At 34.2% G+C, this 25,495-nt stretch overlaps 1 long non-coding RNA gene across 1 annotated transcript in view; it reads left to right on the forward strand.

The window, feature by feature from the left end:
* LOC141577524 (uncharacterized) overlaps positions 1-25,495 on the forward strand; it is a 366,010-nt gene that overhangs the window by 93,196 nt on the left and 247,319 nt on the right. The window contains exon 5 of the long non-coding RNA XR_012506664.1: positions 24,385-24,494. This is a non-coding gene — a long non-coding RNA (uncharacterized LOC141577524). The remainder of the gene's footprint in view (positions 1-24,384; positions 24,495-25,495) is intronic.

The following is a 25,495-nucleotide window of genomic DNA, read 5'->3' on the forward strand; positions in this document are numbered from 1 at the left end:
ATTTAGAATAATAATAATATTGAAGAAATAAAAATGAACTGATAATCTCAAAATATTCACTCTATGATACAGGAATTTTGAATTATATATTGCTCTTGTTGAATTCCTTTTTAGTTCTGCATTTTACAGTACTTTTTAAAAAATACTAAGTTATAATTTAGTCAATTACAGTGAAACACAGATGATAAAACATTTCTGAAGAAGTTTTATTTTTTGTTTGAGTGATACCTAATTCTGTTTAAAAATGAAGGAACTTTTTGGTTTTACAATGAAAAATACAAGAGTCATATTTTCACCAAGGCCTCGAGAATAGGTTTTAAATTTACCCAAATTTAAATTTATGTTTGAAGTTCCGTACACTGGAAATTTGTAAATCTTGACTTAGAAGTTGACTTGCTAGAATATAAGCTTCATAGTGGAAAGGCTTTTTTGTTTTTGTTTACTGCTCTAAGCTTAGAACCTAGAACTGTTCCTGGCACATAAAAATAGCCTTATTAGTATTTATTGAATGAAAGCTACTTTCCAATATCAACTACTGTTCTTTCACAATAAAGTATGTTTGAAAATTCAGTCTTGTCCACGTTACCCAGAGGAAAACCTGAACTATTTAATCTTACTGACACATTTCTAACTAGAACTTCCAGTTGCTTGAGGCTCAAGTTGAAATCCCTTGCTTTCTAGTATAATGTGAGTTTAATCTTTACTGCCAAGTTTGCTCTAGCCTGAACATGAACTATTTTTGCAGCATTTATCATCAGAGACCCCAACTCTTTTATGAAAAGCAATATACTGTGTCTAACTATAAAATGAGTATCGGTATTTATTAGCTGTTTTAGAGTACATTTTGAACTTAAAACAATTTAAGAAGTAGAGACATTTTCTTTCAGTAAATTTTTTTTCAGTAACTAAAAAGATATGCTTTTCAACCAAAAAAAAAAAAATGCTTAAATGGAAACAAAGTTATTCTTATAAAACAATAGCAATCTTCAAAACATTTTTTTAGAAGCTGCAAATTTACTTTTGATAACATAAAGGACAAAAAGGGCCAGTACTAAACAAACTAATGATATTTCTATTATTGCTGTTAATATTGTTTCATTGTTGCCTCACTTCTAAACTCCTTTACCCACCTTATTTAAGCTCCTTCTTGCTCAACAAATAGTGCTCTTTTGTTCTCTCCAGGCTTCTACTTTGTTCTGGGGTATAAATTTTTAGAATGACTTACAATGCTTTGACTTCCAGTTTACTTCTTATATACAAAAAAAAAAAAAAGCCTTAAACAAAAGAATAATAAAACCCTAAAACTCAAGTGTCAATATAGACTGTCAAAAAAAAAAAAAACTGTTGAATAAATTGCTTTCCAGAATTATTAGATACTAATACCAAATCAACAGCTTATGTAATATCTACATATGCAACCAGCTTTGAACATGAGTTCACAGTGTTTTCTTCTCTGGTGATTCATTGTCCATTGCAACAGTAACCAATAATAGCAGAGAAAAAGCAAGACAAAATGATCTGGCTTTTAAAAACCAAGTGGGAAAAGAAATAAAACGAAAATGTAGTTCTGTCATTTAAAATTAATTGTCATAAAATTATTTCAGGTGTTACTGTTACACTAAAAGTGGCATTTATTTACTTAGTCACTACTTTCATTGAAGGAAATGTCTCAACTGGAATCATTCTTAACCGTCAAGTGCAGTGGGGGAAGAGACCCCCTCCAGGTGTGTTGGGGAGCAGTATGTGGGTTTATCAGTATCTGAGATGTTGGGATTACGTAGCATGCATCATTTTAAAAAAGCATATTCAATAATATAAATGTTATATCTATATGAAAGTCTAAAATGATAGAAAGCAAATCTAAACATGGCTCAAAACCATGTTTTATAAACTTTCTTGGGCCACTGTCCTTAGGACCTGGGTCAGTTTGAATCCTCTGAGCAGCACACACCAAGTGAGATTCAATATGCTAGAGATTTATGGTGAAATGCCTGCAAAAACTAAGGGTAGGGAGAAGTTGTAGGCAGCGTAGGTAGGAAGAGTCTCAGATGACTGCAGCTCTGAGCTCATTTGTGGCCAGGCTGTTGTGAACATCGCTGGAGGAGTCCCACAGCCTTCAATAAGGGCCAACATTAGCACGTCTGCAGTGCTTGATGCTTTGCTGGGAGTAGCCTGCTGGAAGCACAGTCTTGTCATGAATGCATGTACGAATCTGGAGGCGACAGCCATGAGCAGAGGTATGGATCTAGAGAGGAGACAGCCGTGCTCCCTGTAACTTGTTCTCCTGAAGGAGCTAGGCAGCATATTTTGTCACTACACAGGACCTGACGAGGAAGGGACACAAAGGGACTTTGTCTTGATTGTTCTGGTTGGTATGGACCATTATAAGTTTTTAAAAATGCATCAAAATACACACTTAAGTTAGATGCACTCTAGAATGTATATTATTTTTAAACATTTTTAAAGTAGACACGGATTACCATTTTTTTTTAATTTTTGCAGTGAATACTTATTTACCACATTATGTTAGTTTTTGTCTATCATAATTTTTTAAATCATCACTCTTTCTTGTATTAATTTTCTTCTTTCTGAAGTTTGTATTATAGTGATTTTCTTGGTAAAGGCCTATGAGGAGTAACATTATAATTTTGGTCTTAAAAAAAGGCTATAATTCCTCTCATTCTTGAATGGCTGTTAAAATGGGAATCAAATTCTAGATTGACAGTTATTTTGAATATATTATTTTGAATGCATTATTCTATCATTTCTGGAATCTATTGTTATAAATGAGAAATCTCTCATTCTTTCAGTATTTTTAAAGAAGTCTTTACTTTTTTTTTGGTTTTTAATATTCTATAATTTCAGTCTGATGCATCTCAGGTGAAATTGTTTTTGTATTTCCAGCTTGGAACTTGGTGTAATCTTTTAATTTGAAAACTCAAATCTTTCCCCTTTTCGAGACAGTGCTCAGACTTTATTTCTATGAAGATTTTCTTCTTCCCATTCTATATATTTCCTAACAGTCAGCATTCTTAATTGCAAGCAAAACCAGTAAGCTACCTGACTTAAGTAGAAAACAAATCCTGACTCTAGGAGACAGAAGAATGGAAATCAGTAAATGAATATAATCACAGGGAGGCAAAGCAACCAGTGCAGACAAGAGCATGCCACAAAGGGAGCCCAGAGAGAACACTGCCACCATTGCTGAGCATAACGTCTGGCAACTGCATGGTCGCCGCCAGTAATCCTGGACGTTAGATACTGGCTTTACGACCACTTCTGCTGGATTCTAGAGGCTGGATATTGCTGTGCCTGTCTGAAAAGATGCTTCATTGTTCCTTCTTAATGGAAACATATACCCCATATTGTCCAAGGTGAATATGTCTGGCCATGTCTAAGAGGTGCAAGGTATATCCATGCCGTAACTTCAAGAAAGGATAAGAAAGTAGTTACCTGTCCTTTTTCGTGTTGATAGTGGAATATAGAATTTACGTACAACAGATTCCAGTAGTGTGGAAAATTTCTTAATGAAAAGTAGTTTCAGATCTTCAGGTCCCTGAGTAATAAAAGAGTCACTATAATTCAACACTTTAGAAATTTTTCTTCCAGAAATATTTAAAATATAATATACCATTACCTAGTACCAACAAAAATGCACTCTCTTTCCTCAACTTTAAAGGTTATCAGTTATTTCCAAGCCAATTCTCCATTCTCCCTCACATCACTTTAGGATCTTATGTTACTATATTGTTATCTATGAACTAAAATGTAAATTTATCCACCACCTAAGTTTTGTAAAAATTAGTGGAGATAACAGAGAATATTTTAATATAAATGTAAAAATTTTTAAATAGTAGTAACACACCATAGATAAAAATTACAGATAGCTAACCCATGTTGTCCTTACTACTTTTTTTCTCTAGGCAACAGTGAATATTTATTAACTCAATTCCCTTCACTTCATTTCTCCATAATTTTACCTTCTGGTTTATGTTATTCTCCCCAATTTTACTCCAGTATTAATTTTGAGCAATTTCAATATATGCCTTCATGGTAAATGCAATGCCTTGGCTTCTCAGTTGTTTGAAACACTCTTGATTAATGATCGTGCCCTGCAATTGCTCTAATATCCATCAGCCACTCAATCCCATGGTCATACTGTAGACCTTGGAATTACCGATATCCATACACCTTTCATAATCTCAGTTACAAGCATTCTACTCCCCAAACACCATCTATTATTTCTTGATCACTTTCTCTATAGCAAACCTATCTCAACTACTTTCCTGCACAAGGAGCTACAACATAGCTCCAGATCAGTTGCTCTGGTAACTTGAATCTCAGGGTAAGGACAAGTGGTTAAGACTTTGCCAACCCACTGATGTGTATGCAGGTACTCTCTGTTGTTTTGATATCTGCTAAGCAAATTCCCACTCTAGGGTCATTGCACTAATTGCAAAAGTTAGTAAGATATTATTTTGTGATGTTTAAAATAATTGACATTTGGGGTGTTATTTGCTACACTGCATAGCCAAGGCTATTTTGACTGAAAAATGAATCACCTCCTAGAAGTGAAATGTGATGTAGAAAAACAAAAATCTTAACACATGTGGCTGTGGTTAAAGGCCTGGTGACAGACTGTGAAGATATTAGAGGCTTATAGGATGTTAGTCAGTAGTTAAATATTTGACTTAATGAAATGTAGCTTTAGGTGCAGATTTTAAAAAGGAGAATGTTAATAGTGTGGATTGCTTACTCTTGGCACTGACCAGAGAGAGAGAACTTCAGAAGATTAGCTCATTCACTACTAAGTAGAAAGGGAACAAGCACACTAAGAAGTGACCATTTTTCCCTCCCTCCCCTCCCACCCCTCCCTCGACTGGAAAAAGATAAAACTGTAAAGGCCTTTTTGTAAAGATCAAAGCAAGGTATGGACTTCACACTTATTATGAAATACAATGACCTGCGTATTTTCAAAGCATATATGAAGATCAGGTTTGACATATGTACACAATCCAAGAAACCACTGCCGCAAACAAGAATAGGAACAGGGCCACCACCCTGTAAAGTTTCCTTGTGCTTTTTGTAATCCAGCCCTCCTCTGCTGCCTCGCCAGGCAACTGCTGACCTGCTTTCTGTCACTTTTAAAACCAGTGAATGGATTAAAGTGTCTCAGAGCAAAGATCAAGTTAAGAATGTAGAGCCTACTTGAATTTATATCCTTTCAAATGTACAAAATGCCTCAGGGAAAAAAGAATAAGTATGTGACTTTCCCACTAAATCGTAAGAGTTTCAAGATAACTGGAAAGAAACAGAGAAAAAGATACATGAGTTAGCAATCAAAGAAATATAGGAGTGTGAGATCTGTATCTCAAAATTAATACTGTGTATTGTTTCTGGCATATTGAATATATCTGAATTAGAGAATGATAATACTTTTGGAGTTTTGAAAGCATTGTGCTCTCAAAAGAAGCAGTAACCTGGACAGTGAAGCCAAAAATGACCCCTTGTGGCCCTAACCTTGGATGTCCAGAGAGCAGGCTGACTATTCTGCTGTCAAGGAGAGCTTGGTCTCCTCCAATGTCCAGAAGCAAATTCAAAGATTAACAAACGATCATTCCCACCCGCAGGATAATGAACCCTCCCACCATCTGTCCTGTTAAGTTTTTTTAAGTAACTGTGGTATGCCTCCGTATTTTATCCATGAATGTTTGACTGCCAGCCCCCTGGGGAAAAATAATCCTGATTTGCCCTATTTGATTTCCCTGGTAGAAGTATCCCCACCATCGCCAGTTTCAAACCACCACTATGATGTTAACTGACTTACAGATTTCCTGAAAATTCAATAATTGGGACTTGCAAGGCAGTATATTGTGACACTAGCACATCATTGGCTGTGTCTTCTCCTCCTCTTGATGAAGGGGACTGCATACGGTGGCTATATTGTCCTTGTTTGACCGTTGTGTTTGGAATGTATGGAAGCATCGCTTGTCCTTTCCATTCATGGTCACAGGATCAGAGCTACCCCTAGATTGGGTAGCAAGACTACCGCACAGAACATATAGATCATGGACTTCGATGCCACAACTAGCTATAACTTCTAGGATTATTCCTTTGTGAGGAGGCAAGATTATGTAACATGGAGGAAAAGAGTGAGTTAAGTCTTGCGAGAACTGCAGACCACGCAGTGGTAGCTATTAATATTGCTTGCTGAATATTTCTGGCATCCATCATTTCAGGAACATAGTAGGAATGCAGGTCCTTGCCACATGCTTATTTTACCTCTCCAACTTCTGTTACTGTCCCCCTTGTCTCCTCACCCTCACCTGTCACACTGGCCTCCTTGTTCTTACTCATTGAATTGACTCAGTACAAAGTTCCTGCTTGAAACAAGGTTTTCCCAGTTATCCACCTAAATACCAGTCTCCATCAAATCTTTAATCAAATATGATCTCAGCGTGCACTCCCCTAACCATGCTATGTCCATGGTTTCTCTTACTTAGTTTTACTTATGTCCTGCATCCTACTTATCAGCTTACAGTGTATTATATCACTTACTTTCTTATGATAGTCTTTGCTTATTTTTGCCTTGCTCCTAATGGGAATGTAAGTTCTACAAAGGAAAGACCTTTGATTCTTTATATTGTTTTTTTTTTTTTTTCTGTAATGTACCCCAAGCCTGAATTGTCTTTTACACGTAGTAGGGGCTTAATAAATATTTGCTGAATCCATAAATGAATTTCATGTGTGATTTAAAAACTGGGTCAAATATAGTCTTCTGTCACCAAATCCTGGGTTATGTTCCATTGTAGGGACCTGAAGATGAGGTACTTTGGGCCCTCAACAGTGGAGGTAGTTAGATCAGGCTTGGTGAGGTAAAGTCTCTTTTGATCAGTTACTGAATAGCCTCCTTTGTGTTGTCATGGTCATTTTGTTTATTTGTCTCAAAAATCTCAGCAAGCATTGAGGCTTTAGGGGAAGTTGGATGACTGACATCCTTAGATAAATCATTTTATTCTCAGAAATATTACAAATCTGCTCCACACAGCAGGCATTTTATTTCAAAAAGGACAAAATCATTCTTTTGTTTCGCCATGCAAACTGCTAAATTGCTGCAGGTCTCTTCTGCAGACATGAACTAGGTTGAAAATGCATTATACGTACCAGTGATATCACTGCAGGTTTCTCTTTCAATACTTCTTTCCCCTTTCACTTGAATGACCCTGAGGCTGTGAAACGACTCAGATCTGGAATTTGGGTAAAATCATTTCCAAAGCCTTGGTGATTCAAACCTGCCATCTTTAATCACCGGACTCTAGAGTATTCTTTTGGCTATAGAAATTAAAGTAGGAACTTAAACCGGATATCCATATATTTTTGTCTTTGGGGCACTCTGGTCAATTTCCTCATATTAAGCCTCCTTATAGGTTAGACTATTTAATCATTATTTTAACCTTGCTGTCCAATATCTTAACTCTGTCAGATAAATGTTCTGTTATGTCTCTGCCACTATGGGATCAAGCCATTTCAATTGAACTATCTTCCATTTCTAATGCCACATCTACTCATGTCCTTACCCTAGAAGAAACTACCACAACAACATGTTTAATTTTTTAAGCCTCAGTAGAAAGATAACTTTTTCAGTCTCTAAAGTGAACAGTAGTGAAATAGTTATGCTATATATTATAATCTATTCCAGTAATCGTTTATTGGTATTTGCCACCACATTCTAAGGATTCCATGAAAATTCAGCCTGTTTCATCTCCTCACATTGAGCCAACCAAATAAACACTTAGAACTACCTGCTTAGGTAAACACATTAAATCTAGACTGTCTGGTAAATGCATCTGTATCATGGTTCCTTAATCTGGGCACATTTGCCATTGGGGGCTAGAAATGCTTTATTGTACAATAAACCCTTGTTTATTGTAAGATATTGGCCTCTTCCCATCAGATGCCAAACAAACAAACAAACAAAATGCCTGGAGACTTTGCTAAATGTCTTCTTAAGGGAAAAATCACCTCAGAATAAGAATTATTAGATGAAACCAATACATTCAACCAATAACTATTTTTTTACCCTGTGGTAAAGCATGGTCAGAATACATATCTACATATATTCTCCGTTAAAGTGCTAATATAAGTTAGTCATGTCTTGCAATTTTTTTGGTGGTCTATAGCTCCTCTGGCTTTATCGGCCCCCTGATGCATGCTGGGATATGACTCTAGCTGTAATCTGAGGGAAAACCAAAGTGGGGCTTGAGGTTTGGCTTTCTCTTGATATACAACTTCCTGAGGTAAGCCCTCCCCAAGCCATTAATCAAGGTAACAGATGTCTTATTATCTATGGCAGGTAAGGAAGTTTTGGTTAGCAAGGGAAGTATAAATATTTATTTACTTTTTTATGTTATAATTTATCCAGTGACTTTTTAATATTAATGAATATATATGTATTTTTTAACCTGTGGTAAAATACATATAATATAAAGTTTGCCATGTTAAACATTTTTAAGCGTACAATTCAGTAGTATTAAATACATTCAAAATGTTGTGTAACCATCACCACCATTCATCTCCATAACTTTTTTCACGTTGCAAAACCTCAGACTGTAAAACTGAAACCATAGAACAGTAACTCCTCGTTTCTACCTCACTCCAGACCCGAGCAACCACTATTCTACTTTCTGTCTCCATGTTTTTGACCACTCTAAATACTTCAAATAGGTAGAATCAAACAGTATCTTTTTGTGACCGGCTTATTTCACTTAGCGTGTCCTCAGGGTTCACCCGTGTAATAAACAGCATATGTCAGAATTTCCTTTTTTTTGTTAAGACTGAACAATATTCCATTGTATGTATATATCACATTTTGCTTATCCATTCATCCATTGATGAACACTTGGTTACCATCCCACTGTAGCTATTGTGAATAACTCTGCTATGAACATGAGTGTACAAATATCTCTTCTAGACTTTGCTTTCAATTCTTTTGGTTATATACCCAGAATTGGAAATGTTGGGTCATTTGCTAATTCCATTAAAAAAAATTTTTTTGAGGAGCTGCCATACTGTTTTCCACAGTAGTTGTATCATTTTGCATTTCCACCAACAGTGCACAAGGGTTCCAATTTCTCTACATCCTCACCAACACTTGTTATTTCCTGTTCATTTGTTTGTTTGACAGTAGCCATCCTAATAGGAATGAAATGGCACTCACTATAGTTTTAATTTGCATTTCCCTAATGAATAATGATGTTGAGCATCTCTTGACATGCTTATGGGTCATTTGTATTTCTTCTTTGGAGAAATATCTATTCAAGTCCTTTGTTCATTTTTGAATTAGGTTTTTGTTGTAGTTGAGTTTTAGGGCTTCTTGATACAGGTTTTATAGTAATTCCTTATCAGATATATGATTTTTAAATATTTTCTACCACTTTGTTAATTACCTTTTTTACTCTATTGACATCATCTTATTATCCCTTGAAGGCAACAAAAGAAAAATAGACAAGTTGGACTTCATGAAAATTAAAATAATGTAAGGGAGAGGGGATAGCTCAGTGGTAGAGTGCCTGCCTAGCATGCACAAGGTCCTGGGTTCAATCCTCAGTACTGCCATTAAAGATAAATAAATAAAAACCTAATTACCTCTCCCCAACCCCTGCCAAAAAAAAAAAAAAGTTTAAAATGATGCATATCTTTTGAAGGATGTATATTAACATAATCACAGATAAAAAGGAACTTACATCTGTCATTTTGTTATTTGTTTGTATATGGCTTATATTTGTCCCTCATTTCCTATGCTACTGTCTTTTTTGTGTTTAGTTGATTTTTTTATATTGAAATGTTTAAATTATTTTCTCATTTCTGTTTGTATATATTCTGTAGCTATTTTCTTTCTGGTTATCATGGGATAGATTTAACTTCCTAAAGTTGTAACACTCTAAATTATAGCAGCTTAACTTCAGTAACATATAAAAGTCTACTCCTTTAACAGCTCTGTCCCTACTCCTACTGGTTATTGATGTCACAAAATTACATCTTTCTACATTGTGTGCCCCAAAACATAAACTAATAATTATTTTAAATTCATTAGACTCTTTAATTATATAGAAAACAAAATGTGGAATTATCAAACAAAATGATAGTAATACTAGCTTCTGTATAAATAGTTTTTTAAAAATATATTAGTCTCTTAAATCACATAGAAAAAATAGTGGAGTTACAAACTGTTGTTACAATAATATTAACTTGTATAATTGCCCATCTATTTACCAATATTGAAATATTTACTTTTTCATAATTCTTCAGATTACTAACTAGTAACCTTTCATTTCATGCTGCAGTGCTTCCTTGGGCAATTTTTGCCGAGCAGGTCCAGTAGTAATAAACTCCCTCAGTTTTTGTTTATCTGGAAATATCTTAATTTTTCCCTCATTTTTGAAGGGTAGTTTTGCTGGATATAGGATTTGTGATTAACGGTTTATTTATTTATTTCCTTTTAACACTTGGATTGTATCAGCCGACTGTATTCTGGCCTTCAAAGTTACTAATGAGAAATCTTCTGGTGATCTTACTGAGGAGCTTTTTGTATGTAGTGTGATAAATTGCTCCTTCAATATTCTCTATTTCTTTTTGGATTTCAAAAGTTTGATTATAATGTATCTCAGTGTGAGTCTTTTTAAGTTCATCTTACTTGAAGTTTGTTGAACTCATAGTTTTCAGCCACAATTTTTTCTGATATTTTCTCTGCCTCTTTCTTTCTTCCATCTAATAAGCACATGCTTATTTTCTTGCCGGTGTCCTACAGATGTTTTATTCTCTGTTCATTTTCTATAATCTTTTTTCTTTCTATTCCTCAGCTCAATAATTTCCATTGTACTATCTTCAAGTTTGTGAATTCCTTTCTTTCTTTTTTTTTTGCTGCCCAACTGAGTCTTTGAATTCCTTTAATGAATTTTTTGTTTCATTTATTGTAATTTTCAGCTCCAGAATTTCTTTTTGTTTTCTTTTTTAGGTTTACTATTTCCTTATTGATACTTTCATTTTATTCACACACTGTTTTCTTGACTTTCTCTTCATTTTCCTTTAGTTCTTTCAGCTTCTTTAAGATAGTTACTTTAAAGTTTTGTCTAGGAGATACGTTAAGTCTTCTTCAGAGGCAGTTTCTGTCTAATTTTTTTTTTCTTTTGAATGCAATATGTTTCCTATTTCTTTGTATGCCTTGTGATTTTTGTTGACGTTGTTGTTAAAAACTGGACATTTAAATCAAATAATGTGATAACTCTGGAAATTAGAATGCTCTGCTCCTTTCCCAGGTTTTACTGTTTTCCCCCTCCCTGGCTATTTCTCTAATTTCTAGTTGTTAAAATACTTATGTTATTCTGATTAACCTGTGATTTCTCTACACTAAAGTCCTACTCACAAATCTTGACTACGATACTCTGATTTGTTTTTGATTTTTTTGTCTGATTTGTAATGTTTTTTGGTTTGAGCTAAGTTTTTTCTTAAATTATTGTATATTAATTGCTATATTTTTGAGAGACAAAATGAGAAGTGAGAGCCTCTCACAGTCTTGACTCTGCCATATTGAATAGAAGTCAGCATTAGTAATGCTCCAATTATAATATGTATTATATTTAAAATTTTCTGAGATGCCAAAGTGGAGAATTTGAGTTTTATCCTAGAAATAAATTGATATAAATTTGAACAACAATTCGAAGTATTAGTCTCCCAATTCTAGTGGTTCAATAAACTTGTCATATTTTCTCTTTGAATTTTTTTTTCTCAAAGGACCTAAAAAGGACAATGTAGATTAACAGAAAGCAGTCTGTAACTACAATGTATTTTTAAAGATATTTTTCTTTATTCAATAAATGTTTATGGAGCACCTAGCAAATATCAAGCACTGTATCAATTTCTGAGAATATGTTGATAAATAATACAGAACTATTTTTCCACTTCAGTGAGTTTATATTCTAATTTGGAACTCAGAAACATTTACACACACAAACACACACACACACACACATATAGATACAGTATTACATAAAAGTAAAATGTAATGATTGATAGATACTGGTAGGTAGTACTGGCTATGTACATAGAAAAGAAAGTTAATTTAAAAAGTTGAAGGGATGGAAGAGAATTTTAAATAGAATGATGAAGGAAAACTTTTGAGATGTAAATTTGGAGAGAATCTGAATGAGAGAAGAAAAAAGTCATTTGAAAACCTATAAGAAGACTATTCCAAGTAGAAAGAAGCAGATATGTAGATTCCCTGACATGGAAACAAACCTGACACATTGAAAGAAAATTAAGGTCACTAGTATAAATGCATGAAATAAACAGGAGGGGTATATTAAGATAGGCGCTTAAAGATGTAGCCAAGAGCCGTGGGCGGGTCAAAATAATGGCCCCACAAAACTGTCCACATCCCAATTCCTAGAATCTATGAATATGTTATGTTACATGGCAAAGGAGAACTAAAATTACAGATGAAATTGTGATTACTTGTCAGCTAACTCTGAGGTGAGATAATTATGCTGGATTAGCTGGGTTGGCACACTGTAATCACAAAGGTCGTTGTTAGTGAAAGAGTGAGACAGGAGCATCAGTGTCAGAGTAAAACAAATAAGAAGTACTCAGATAGCCATTGCTGACTTAAAAATAGAAGGAGGCTACAAGCCAAGGAGTGTGGGACGCTGAGAGAATGTGGTAAAAACAAAAATATGAATTCTCCCTTAGAGCGTCCAGAAGGAACACAGTGCTCCTGACACCTTGATTTTAGCCCAGTGTGACCCATTTAGGACTTCTAATCTTCAGGACTATAAGGTGGTAAATTTGTATTGTTTTAAGCCACTAAGTTTGTAGCATTTGGATACAGCAGTAATAGGAAAGTATGAGATCATATCATTTAGAGCCTGATAGTACTTTGATTTTTGTTCTAACTTTGTGGAAACCACTAGAACACATTAAGTAGGAAAATAATGAGTATGCTTTGCTGATCTATAATATTCTAGATGATTAATGGAGAATAGCCTACATGGAGTTTTAGTGTAAGCAAGGGGACCAGTCAGGAAGTCATTGCATAAATAAAAGGGGACGAGGGCTTCAGATGAAAGGAGATGAGGGTGGGCAGGGATTATTCCTGTACCTGGTGATGCATAGTTACATCCACGTTATATTCTAAGCGTGGAGCCACAGGCATTATGGACCTAAGCTGTGCTTCACAGGTGGCTACACAAACACACCTATAACTGGTAACTGAGAGTTGAGAAAAGGATTTGAGAATTAGTGAATACAAGCTTATGAGAGCCAGGAATCTTGAAGTGAATGCTTTAGTAGACTATAGATGAAAAAGAAAAGTGGCAAAAAGATAAGTCTTGAAATATTTTAATATTCAAAGTTTGAGACAAGGAGGAAGATCCAGAAAATTAAAAACATAAAAAATGACCAGTTAAGTAAAAGGAAATCAGTAGAATATGGGTACTGAAAGCCAAGTGAAAAAGAATTTAAGGAAAGCAGGAGTGAGCAGTTGTTTCAAATACCACTGAAAAGCAAGTCGGATGGTAAAATAAAAATCTAGAATTGATCATTGTCACTTAGGGATATTTTGTAACTGTGGTGTATACAGACTAAACAGACCAATGGGGATAAATTCTTCTTTGGCTGGATTTAAGAGAGGAGGAAAAATGAAGTAAAGCTGGTGAGTTGTTAATCTATTTGCTACTTGCTTACATATCAAATTCCCTGATAATTTCATCAAAATATTTTGGGGAAATAAAAGAAATATATCATCTAAAGATAGAGTATTTTGGTAGAGGGGGAAAAAATTTACTGGAGGACTCACATTCTGAACTCCTATCCAGTATTTGATGACAACTTGAGAAGTAAAGGGAAGTCACTTAAAACTTTTGAGCACAGAGAAAATTGGACTATAGTCTTAAACACCACTTCTAACTCTTAATAATTACTATCCAGTTTTCCACTTCCCTATAATTAAAAACACCTTTTATCTGCCATCTAACAAAAGAAAAAAATTATGACTCAGTTTTATACTCAGTTCAATTTAGTTATCTGAATTAACTTTAGTAGCATCCGTAAAGTTTAGCCAACATACAAATGGTGTTCTCTGTTTATCTGAACAATTTTAAGCAACCATTTATTTAACAGATGTTTCAGATAGAAATAGAGGTACTACATAGTTTAATTAGAACTTGATTAATTTGAATTATACTTATTTTAGTTTTAAATGACAACGTGTAGTAATACATATAAAGGTAGATTTTAAGATTTGTGTTTGTATATTTATTTGGCTCAAATATTTATATTCTAGAATATAGAAAACATCTAATTTTAGAACTTCAAAATATCCTAAAATAGATGATAGCAGTAGCATGCAGTATAGTTTGCTCATTTATTCAGTCTATTTGCATTTCAAGAGTGTATGAATTAAATATGTTTGTATTTGTCTGTTTTACCTTTTAAAAATTGTAACATTTAAAATGCACAGAGAGAAAAAGCATGGAGTATATGCATGCAAAACATAATAAAACTATTCAACATATTTCCTGTTCTGTCTGACAGAATTATAGCTTGCTTACAGGAAGAACTGTGGCTTAGAAAAAATTAAAATGACAATGTTGATCATAATATTTCTTTCCATTGCTAGGATGTTCTCAGAAAATATACCTGTAGAAATCATAATATTCTAAATAAATTTCTACCCTTCTTTCTAGCTTCCCCCTACTAAAAAAAGTGCTTTTGAAACTTCATTCATTGTAATTTCTTGTTAAAGCTATACAAGTAGAAATAAAAATTGAGAGTTATGTTTACCAGTGTTTGGCATCAACATGGCTGCTGCATCATACTACATTAGTATTGCTTTACTATCAGAGAGAGTAATAATAGATGTTTCAATGTTATATTAAATATTCACCCAAAATATAGGTAGTAAAAAACCCATAATTTGGAGCTAATCAACTTTAAAATCTGGACCTTTTAGTATATAGCCACATAAAGATAACAATAGAAAGTTCAAATTATTAAACAGTTCTGATATCGTATGCACGGAACTTAAAATCAATCTTAAGAATCATGGCATTAATATAACAATCCTATAAAATATACATAAAGAACAATCCCAATGTTGCAAAGTTAGTAATAGAGAAAGTAATGTTAGAAAAAACGTTGCTTTAACCATTGGTACCTCTAGTATTTTTTATCTGAGAATCGAAAGGTTAAAAAACATTATGAAAATGTTTTCTACAGGTCCTGACATATATTAAATAAATGATGATTACTATTAATTCATTGAGATTATTTCAACATTTCCTGAGAAACAAATCACATCAAGAAGTTCTGGGTAATATCTGAAATATTAAATATCAAATTTTCAGAGTTACATTAACAAAATGGTCAATTAGGAAACTCCAAGCCCTCATCATCTACAGAAATATTAAAAACAAAACAAAACAAATAAACAAAAACTACTAGACACTAGCTAAAGTAACTTTATACAAACTCTGGAAAACACTCAAAAGTCTACAACAACCAAGTGAACATCCACTCAAAAAAGCCACATTCAAAATGGTAGGAAAATTTATCATTTTTACTCACCCTTGGCCCACCCCCTGCTCTTCAAGGTGCAGTCTTGTTCTAGAGGAGGCATGAACTCAGTTCAAAATACACTCTTTTGAATGGGATGGGCCAGAAAATACCTTTTTGTAATATTCTAATTTGTCTGGGGCTGCCTAAAGGATTGGCCTTTGTTCTGTCTAACCTGGAGCTCAGACAAGCCTATTGGGGAAAATGGAATAACTTGGATATTCATCAATTCCATGCAGATTGTAAACAAAACTTGTAAATTTGTAGGGAAAGAAGTCTTTGGGGATTTTTACTTGAGTGAATTAAATCTGTAGATCGAGTTGAGGACAAAGATCACTTAACAATATTACATGTTTTAGTATTATGTTTCTCTCTGGTTATTTTTAAAAGTTCCTTTAGCAATACTTATAGTTTTCAATATATATCTTACATGCACTTTGTTAAATGTGTTACTAAATATATTGGTTTCTTAGAGTTGCTGCAACAAATTACTGCAAATGTGATATCTTAAAATAAGAAAGTTTTCTTTCACAGCTCTGGAGGCCAGAACTCTAAAATCTGTTTGTCTGCAGATCTGCAGTCTCTCTGCAGACTCTAGGAGAGATTCTATTTCTTGCCTCTTTTATCTTCTGCTGACTGTCAGCATTTTTTGGCTTTTGGCAATGTCACTACAATCTCTGCTTCCATGTTCACATTGCCTTTTCCTCAGTTCTTCTCTTAGAACACTTACCAGTGGGTTTAGGTAGGTTTAGGTATCATCTGAATAGTCCAGGATAATCTCATTTTGAGATCCCTAATTCACTTGTACCTGCAAACACTCTTGACAAATAGGGTAACATTCACAGGTTCTAGAGATTAGAACATAGGCATATCTTTTGAGGGCCATAATTTAACCCACATGCTGAGTATTTTATGTTGTTTAATAATATATGAATTTGTTATTTTTAATTATATCATACTATCTGATAGTTTAATATTGAAATACAATAAATGCCACTGATTTTTGTATATTGACCTTTTATTACAAGACTGATGAATTTACTAATTAGTTCTACTTATGCATCCTGAGATTTGTCAGGGCAATGTATGTAAATAGTTATATCTTTGTCAATAAAGGTAATTTTACTTCTAGCTTTTGAATCTTTATGCATTTTTGTCATTACACTGTATACATACTCCAGAAAAATTTTGAGTAAGAGTGGTAAAAGTTAGCATATTGTTTCCAGTTATAATGGGAAGTGTTCACTAGTTCACCACTAGGTATGTTGTTACTTGTAGTTTATGTAAATGTCCTTGTTACATTGAGAAATTTCCATTCTATAAGAAAAGTCATCAAAATGAGGTAATAATTAATAACTCTAAATAATAAAATATGTTTTAAATGCTGGTGTTTGTTTTCCTTGTATGCTTATGGTAGATATGCAAATATATACAAATTTTGTGTCAAATACTTTGACAAAAATTTTTATATAAATTGATCCAATAATTTCAAAAAAGTAGAGAAAGATAACTCAGAGAAAATACTTCTGTGGAATAGTTAAAAGCCAAATTAAAGTGTTTTAAGAATAGGTAAGAGATGATATAATGAAGGGATCATATTAAATACATCCCTTTGAGATTTATAAAAGAAAGATAATAATGTATTCTCAGTGTTTCAGTCTATTCATCAGAACTTCATGATATTGCCAATGTCTTGAATACTCTGTACCTTCAAATTTTCACCTGGTGAAATTCTACCTTCAATTCAATATCACTTCTCAAATCTAAATAAATAATTTATATTTGCATATAGCCTTCAAACATTTTCTTCCACATTGCAGTTTTGTGAAAACTGGTTCTGCCACTGCAGGAGTCTGTAGAGCAAAGTGGCTAAAAGTATGCCTTCTGCAGCTTTACTGCCTGAATTAAAATCTAGTCCCACTGGGACTAAAAAGCTGTGTAATCTTAGCCAAGTTATTGGAACTCTCTGGGCTTCATTTTCTCTTCTGGAAAATGTGGTTTAAAAAACAAAAGTACCAGTGCCATAGTGGGTATGAGGACTAAATTAGTTAATCTGTTAACCTTTCAACCAAGTTTACTCAGTAAGTGTTCTTACCATTATTGTTATTGTTTTTAATATTTAGTATTAATACTACTGTTATTGTTTTAGTATTTAGTATTAATATGTATTTAGAATAAAAATAGTATTTCTACTTCACATACTGGATTGTTGAGGTCCTTGAGAACTATAATTGTCTGTTCATTTTTCAGAATCTTAGAATAATATTTCCCAATTTAAACAGGTCAGCTATATATGTGTTGTATGGGACATACATCCAGATTCAAATATAATCAGAATGAAAACATTTTTAATATTTTCAGCATATTTAATTTTTGATATTATGATCATTTGTCATTTTGAAATAAACACATTATCTGTGATCAGATGGATTTAAATCAAATTTAGGGAATAATTTGGAGTTATTCAGTAATTACAGTAATAAGCTCTGACTTGATGTTAACATAATTCCAGAAAAATTTAAACTAGAAAGTCTTTCAGTTTTACAAAGGCTTGTTTATACCTTTCCAAAATATCAAATAATATTCCTAATGCTTACATGCTTTATCAGTATCTTTAATGTTGTCCACTGTTTCAGAGATCTGATATTCCTATTGCATAAACCACCTCTGAAAGTGATTTAATGCTTCAGCAGGTTTTGAATGTTTTTAAATGATTCTCTAAATCTGGCAAGACCTACTTGTCCATCTGTAGATTGTTTCCTATGTGCAAATGTGCATTGTTCACATGTGGGCCATAATGTGCACACAAATATTCAACTTAATTAGAACTCTCAGAATCTTTCAAATTAGAAAGAGACACTGGGGTATCACCAATTAGAGTCAAGTGAGACTGGAAAAATCTGGTGTTAGTTAGCTGAAACTGTCCTAAGTCAGTCATCCTGCAACTGCTAAGACCATCATCACACTAAGGTGACTGGGAAGCTTTATACTGATCCCTCGTCTCCACCCTCAGAAATTCTAATTTGATTGTCCTGGGAAAGAGCCCAATTTGAATTGCGATTGATTCTAACGTGTACTCCAGGTTGACTATCGGTGTAGATGAGTGATACTAGTCCAATTCGTACGTTCCTTGAAGACCTTATGGTAGGCAGAATTTGTAAAATGTCTCCCAAAGATACCAAACCCGAATTCTCCAGAAACTGACAATATAAGCAGACATTACTTTGGTGATTGTTACGTTATATGGCATGTTTGACTTTAAGGAAAGTAGAGTCCCTGGTAGGCTTGCTCAAATCACGTGAGCTCTTAAATGCAGAGAACTATCCCCACCTGTTGGCAGAAGTAAAATCAGGGATTCAAGGCACAAGGCACAGCAGTGGCTGCTGTTGGCTTTGAAGATGGAGGAGGCTCCATGAAAAAGAAAAGGGACTGATAGCCTTCAGAAGCTAAGAGCACCTCCTGATCAAGAGCCAGTAAGAAAATGGGGCCCTCAGTCAGCCCCGAGAAACTGGATCCTACAAACAACCTGAATGAGTTTGGAAGCAAATTCTCTGAATTAAGAGCACCTCCTGATTGAGAGCCAGTAAGAAAATAGGGCCCTCAGTCAGCCTGGAGGAACAGGATTCTACAAACAACTTGAATGAGTTTGGAAGCAAATTCTTCTCCGGACACTCCAGTTAAGAACCCAACCTGGTTGAAATCTTGATTTTGGTCTTAAGAGATTCTAAGCAGAGAACCCTCACGCCTGCCTGGACTTCTGACTTACAAAAATGTGAGTTACTAAATGGGCATTATTTTAAGCCACTAAATTAGTGGTAATTTGTTACTCAGACATAGAAAATGAATATAGACCTCAAATATTCTTTAAACCAGATCCCCAGGCCTGTTACGTGTTTTCAGAAATTAATACATGAAACTTCAGTTCCTAGGTCAAATCTCTCCCAACTATCCTGTATCTCAGTTATGACCTCTGTTCATCCTCTACCTCCCAAATTCTTCTTCCTTAAAGGAATTTACATATTTTCGGTGGCTTTATCACTCTTTCATGAAATAATTTCCTGTGCCTTCTTTTGCGACTGAAACTTTTCTTCCCTGAAGAGTTTCCTCTTCAGTACCTCTCCCCTCCCCCCGCACCCGGCCCCAGGTGATACTCCTAATTATAGCTTCTGCTCCTTTTGTGACTGAACCTTTTCTTCCCTGAAAAGTACCTCTCCCCTTCCACCCCGCCCCAGGTGATATTCTTAATTATTGCTTCTAGCCCATTTCCTCACCACCTTCTAGGAAAACAAGTCAACACACCACCAAAGTAAAATATGTATAAGGCTTTGTGGTCCCTGTCATTGTTTAAAACCCCTCCCCAACGATCTTTCCTCACTCCTAATAGTTGACACACATTAAATTCTTAAAAACTGACTCTTTCACAAAAGACATTGTTCAGTTCTTTGAATGGTTTCATACATTGCATGGATAACTTTCCTTCTGATGATTTTGACCCATAATTTCTTAACCTCCTGATTTATAAAGACTTTTTTACCATTATTTTTTAAATGCCTCCTCCGCAAGAGGAACTTTTGATAGCCTTGACTCTAATCTCTAAAGTTAACAAAGCATATGCCTGTCTAGAAAAAAAAAAAAAAAAAAACTGACTTCCTTAGTCATAAGGAAAACTATAAATAATTTCTTTTCATTAAAACACCCAATCCATATCCTTTTTTTTTCCTGTCAGTTCTTTCTTCATTTGTGTTCTATCCAGCAAAAAGTTCATATCACATTCATTCATTAACAACCTGAATTTCCTTACCTGGCATGACAAAAACACAAACAGTGAAAGAATTTGTAAGTTATTTCTGTGCTTTGTTAGTTGTAATAAGGGCATGTTGCAGATATGAAAGACACAGAACCAAGAACCTTAAGGATGATTGCAATGGAGTTTGACATTTCAATTGATGCATGCTACTAAAATTCTGTGTTCAAATTCAGTGCCCTAATTTGCTAAGACAGTAACTTTAAAACTTTTCCATTATTTACACACATCTGATCTTCCACTAAATCCTCTCCATGCAGAAGGTTTAAGATGGGAAAGCCTCCTACCAATCTTCCTGTGTCCGCAGTTTATTTCCTGGTACAATGCAGGGGCTGTTCCTCCAAATATTTTAGGTGATTAAATTGTGCCGTAGATTATGGTTCCTTTTGCCATCTCAAGAACTGAAAATCCAACTACTTTCTCTTGTACATTCAATATCCACATTCTGCCACTTTACAGTATCTCCTGTTTTAAGAGAAAATACTAAACATACAATGTTGACCACACATGGTCCTCCTGTTGCCTAATCAGCCTCCTTCCATTATGGATGAATTTCTTCTTTCACTAACTTTCTGACACCTCTACATCCGACTTCAACCTTACTTACACTCCTAGTCTTACTAAGGTTACCAATGACCCGTACCTCTATGTCTTTACGTTTATTGGATATTTTATATTTTGTCTTGCTTAACTTCTTAGGAACATTTGGACTGAAAAATCTCTCATCTATTGTATTCCCTGACAAAACTTTGCTGGTTTTTCTTCTACCACTTTGGTCACTCTGTCCTTTTTTTTTTTTTTTTTTTTTTACCTGCCATCACATTTTCATTTACTTAATTAAGCATTAGTGTTGGGGTTCTTGACACTTCATCTTGAACTTTCTTCTTCTCAGTCTATATAACTTTTTCTGAGTAGGTTGGTTAAATATTTATATCTAAGTGACTCCCAAATTTATATCTCTAGCTCTGGTATCTTCTCTGAGTCCTAAACATGTATTAACCCCAAACTTAATATTGAGAAACTAAATCCAACCCATGCACCTCAATCCCTTAAAATGGCCTCCTCTAGAGTTCCTTATTCCAGTGAATGACAACATGCCTGAACTGTTCCAAGGGGCCAGAGACCAGGGAATCACAATTTAATCTTCAACTTTATATCTAATCCATCACTTATGCTACCAGCAGGAGGGAAATAAGAATTACCTTGGTTCTTAGCAGAAAAAAATGAATTTTTAACAAGAGACAGAAAGCGTGGTATAAACAAGATTTTATTAGTAAAATAAAAAGGTAAAAAACCAAACTACACTCCTGAGAATTGGGAGCCGGCCAATCCAAGAAAAAATGGTACCTTTCCTTTGTTTTTTCTGTTTTTATATCCTGGCTTAGCGTTAGGGGGCGTTTTCCTGATTGATTGATTGATTGATTGATGGCTCAGGTTCTTTGAGTGCTCAGGCTGATTGACAGCTCAGGTTCTTTGAGTGCTAAGGCTGATTTACAGATCACGTTCCTCGTGCTCATCCCTTTTGTGCAGGTTCTTATCCACAATGCACGCAGAGAAACCTATGGGAGGGGGCTCAAACTGCAATGTTAGTTACGTTATAATGAGCATTGTGTCAGGTTAAGCCAGAATCTTCTCTCTATTGAGCGGCTGCAGTGTTCAATCCTAACCAGCTTCTTCGCTGGCCCTCATTTTAGAGAAAGTAAGTTTTTGGAGCCCCTTATTCTGAGTAAAGGCGTACTGTTATTTTCTGGTTGCTCTTTCCCCCTTCCTCTCCTGTTAATCGGTGCTCATTTCTATCTAACTGCCTAACACTCAGACTATTGATTTTCTTCCTAATGATCTCTCATTTTTACTCACCTCTCTAATTCCATAATTTTTCTTTCCTAATTTCATCCACCATTATCTCCTTCGACTTGAATCTTCCCTGGTTTAATAAAACATTTCTTGATTGAGAAATTAAGCTTGGTCCTATGTCAATATGTTGATAAATACACAATAAATAAATAAAATATATATTTTTCCCCTTTGGAGATGCATTGTTTTCACATAGTGGCCAATTTTACTGTGAGATGTTTTTAATTCTTAGGTGAACTTTCTGCACAGATTAGAATTTATTAAAGCCATTCAAGTTTTAAATTGATATTAAGTTATTAAAGTAACTTTAGAATCTAGTATTCTTTAAGCATTTAAATTCAGCTTATAAATAATGCTGTTATATTTATAAATCTAGTAAAGAAAATTACATTTTATTTTATTCATGTTTGTTTACCTCAAGTTAAGCAGATTATATTCTCATATAATTTTAATTTAAAACTTAAATTTCCTCATAGTTCAAACTTTAAAATTTAGTATATTCCATTTTCTTTCAAACAGTTCAATTTTGTATATGACATACTAAGTAAACTTTTGAAGCAATTAAATGTCTCTTAAATTTAATATATTAATTTATTAATACAGTGAAATTAAAGTTTGCTCAGTCCAATGCTGTTTATAGACTAAATCAAATAAATTATCATATACATTCCTAATTAAAATCTTAAAAAATACAAAATTCCACATGTTAAATGAAAATTTGAAACCTAGTGTATTAGATCCTCCAAATTTACTAAGTTGCTAAAATGTTACATGACATTTAAACAGATTTAATTGAATACAAAATTGCTAATACCATGGGCATGATTTATTTTGTTATCCTATTTAATAATAAATCTTCCTGAGATTAAAATTAATTTTTTTTTATTTAAAAAAAGTACTTAAGAAAAGAGCTTAATTATTTCAAGGGAGTAGAACTTGTCAGCCTAAACAAAGGAGTTTGTTAATTAGCTAACAGATCAGAAAGCTGAGATATACATGTTGGGCCTTAAAAATACATATTTTCTCAGTTATTTTTCTACATGAGCATGGGTGTATCAAGCAGAGATCTTTGAGAAGGATTGGTTTCAAAATCTACTTTCTGAATACAGTTTGTATAATTACCTGTTTCTTCCAATTTATCTGAAACCTAAATCCCAAATCATGACTAATTCCTTCACTTAACTCTTAATTACCACTTCAATTATTTAAAAAAAAATGCTTAACATGAATGTTACTTTTAAAAATCACACATGCAACACCCAGTTTCAACAACAGATACACTGCTGTTCTGTTTTATCTATTCGTCATTACCATTTCCCCATTTTTTTGGCTTGTATTATTTTATTGGTTTAAAAAAATCACAGTGAAATAATTCCTGATTGAATTTGATTATTTTCTAATTTCTCTTCTTATTTATTTATTTTTCGTTTTTGGCCAGGACTCTTATCATAAAGATATTTAAATAATATCTAAATAGATTCTGAATTTCCTTTCTGTATTATTTTCTAATGGGTTTGAGGGAGGGATGAGTTTAAATCAGCAAAGTCATGATAATGATAGACCACTCCAACCCAGTCAGCTTAGCTTCAGCTCCTGTTCTCCAGTTACTGTGTCTCTGTAAGAGCTCAAGCTTGTTTTGTTTTATTGCTTATTTGGATTACAGCTTGCCAGATTCTTTGTGGTTAGATAAGGTTTGAAGGTCATGGAAGTAGTGGCAATTCAAACAATAGTGAAAGCTATTTCTATCTTTCATGGTGGTGATGGAAAAGAAAGCAAAAAAATCTAATCTTAAACTGAGTCACCAGAAGCTTTCAGATAGTAGCAATTCTCTGCAGCTGCTTCTACTCTAGTTTAAGTACAGGGAACACCTGAGGCTGTAGTGCAGAGCTCCTCCAGGCACACACTGATATTTTTATCAGTATATATTAGAAGTGTATGTAAATTGAATTAAAACATGTACTTTTTTGTCTCTTTTACGAATAAAATTAGTTTGTAATTCTTCTACATTGTAGTGTGTATCAGTAGTTCATGACATTTTTTTATGAGTTGTAATACATTCTCTGGTTTCATCACATTGGTTTATTCATTTACTTGATGAAAGATATCTGAATTTTTTCCAGATTTTATAAACAAGCTGGATTGAACATTCATGTTCAAGTTTTTGTGTGGACACCTGCCTTCATTTTCAATGGGTGATACCTAGGAGTGGATTGTCTGGATCATACGATAGGTAAGTGTATGACTTTTAAGATATCATCAAACAATTTTTCAAAGTGGTTGCATTGTTTTACATTCCTACTGTTACTGGGGAGTAGTTTCTTGTCTCGTCACAAATAATTCAGAGACAAGACACAGAATTCAACAAAGTAAAGTGAGAATTTATTAAGTAATAGGATGCTCTCAAGGGGAGAGCAGGCTGGCTCAGGTGGGCACCTGTGCTGAGTTTCTTTGACTAGCTGGTTACATAGGGTGTAAAAGTAAATGGATGGAATATTTATTGGAGAAGGAGTTTGGAGTTGTATTCCCTGGTTTTCATGCCACCTCCACCTTCCCAAGGGGAGGAGGGATTTTTGTCCTTATTTGGTCTTGATTGGAATTGTCATTGTGTAGGTGAATGCTGGATACTTCTTATCTGCAAGGCTAATTTTATTATAATGAGGACACAATGAGCAAAAGGTTACATTTGGACACTGGAGATTCCTGCCTTTTCCCACCTTTCTCTGTCTGCCTCCAGGCCACTTGTCACCCCAAAATGTGTGGTTTCTTGCCAGTCTGGAGGTTCCTGCTTTTCTCTATCTGCCCAAGGACCCCCACTGTTCAAAAGATGTATGGTTTCCAGCCATTTGGCCTATGTCCCCTTTCTCTACTCATATCTGGCTATCTGCTCCAGTATTGCCACTCTGCACAGTAATGCCAGTTCCTCCACATTATGCCTGACGGTAGATTAGGCTTCAATTTTAGCTGTTCTAATAGATCTGCAGCAGTATCACAGTATAAAGTAAGTTTTCATATATCTAGTGACTAATGATACTGAGCTTCTTTTCACATACTTCACGTACATGTTTGCCATCTGTCAATTGCCTATAATAAAATAACTGGTCAGGTATTTTGGCAATTTTTACAATTTATTTGCCTTTTATTATTAATTCAAAGTATAATTTAATATTGTGAATAGAAGACCTTCAGATAAGTGCTTTGCAAATATTTTCTGTCAGTATTTGGCTTTATCTT

Source organism: Camelus bactrianus, chromosome 1, assembly GCF_048773025.1.
Source record: "Camelus bactrianus isolate YW-2024 breed Bactrian camel chromosome 1, ASM4877302v1, whole genome shotgun sequence".
Lineage (NCBI taxonomy): Eukaryota > Metazoa > Chordata > Mammalia > Artiodactyla > Camelidae > Camelus > Camelus bactrianus.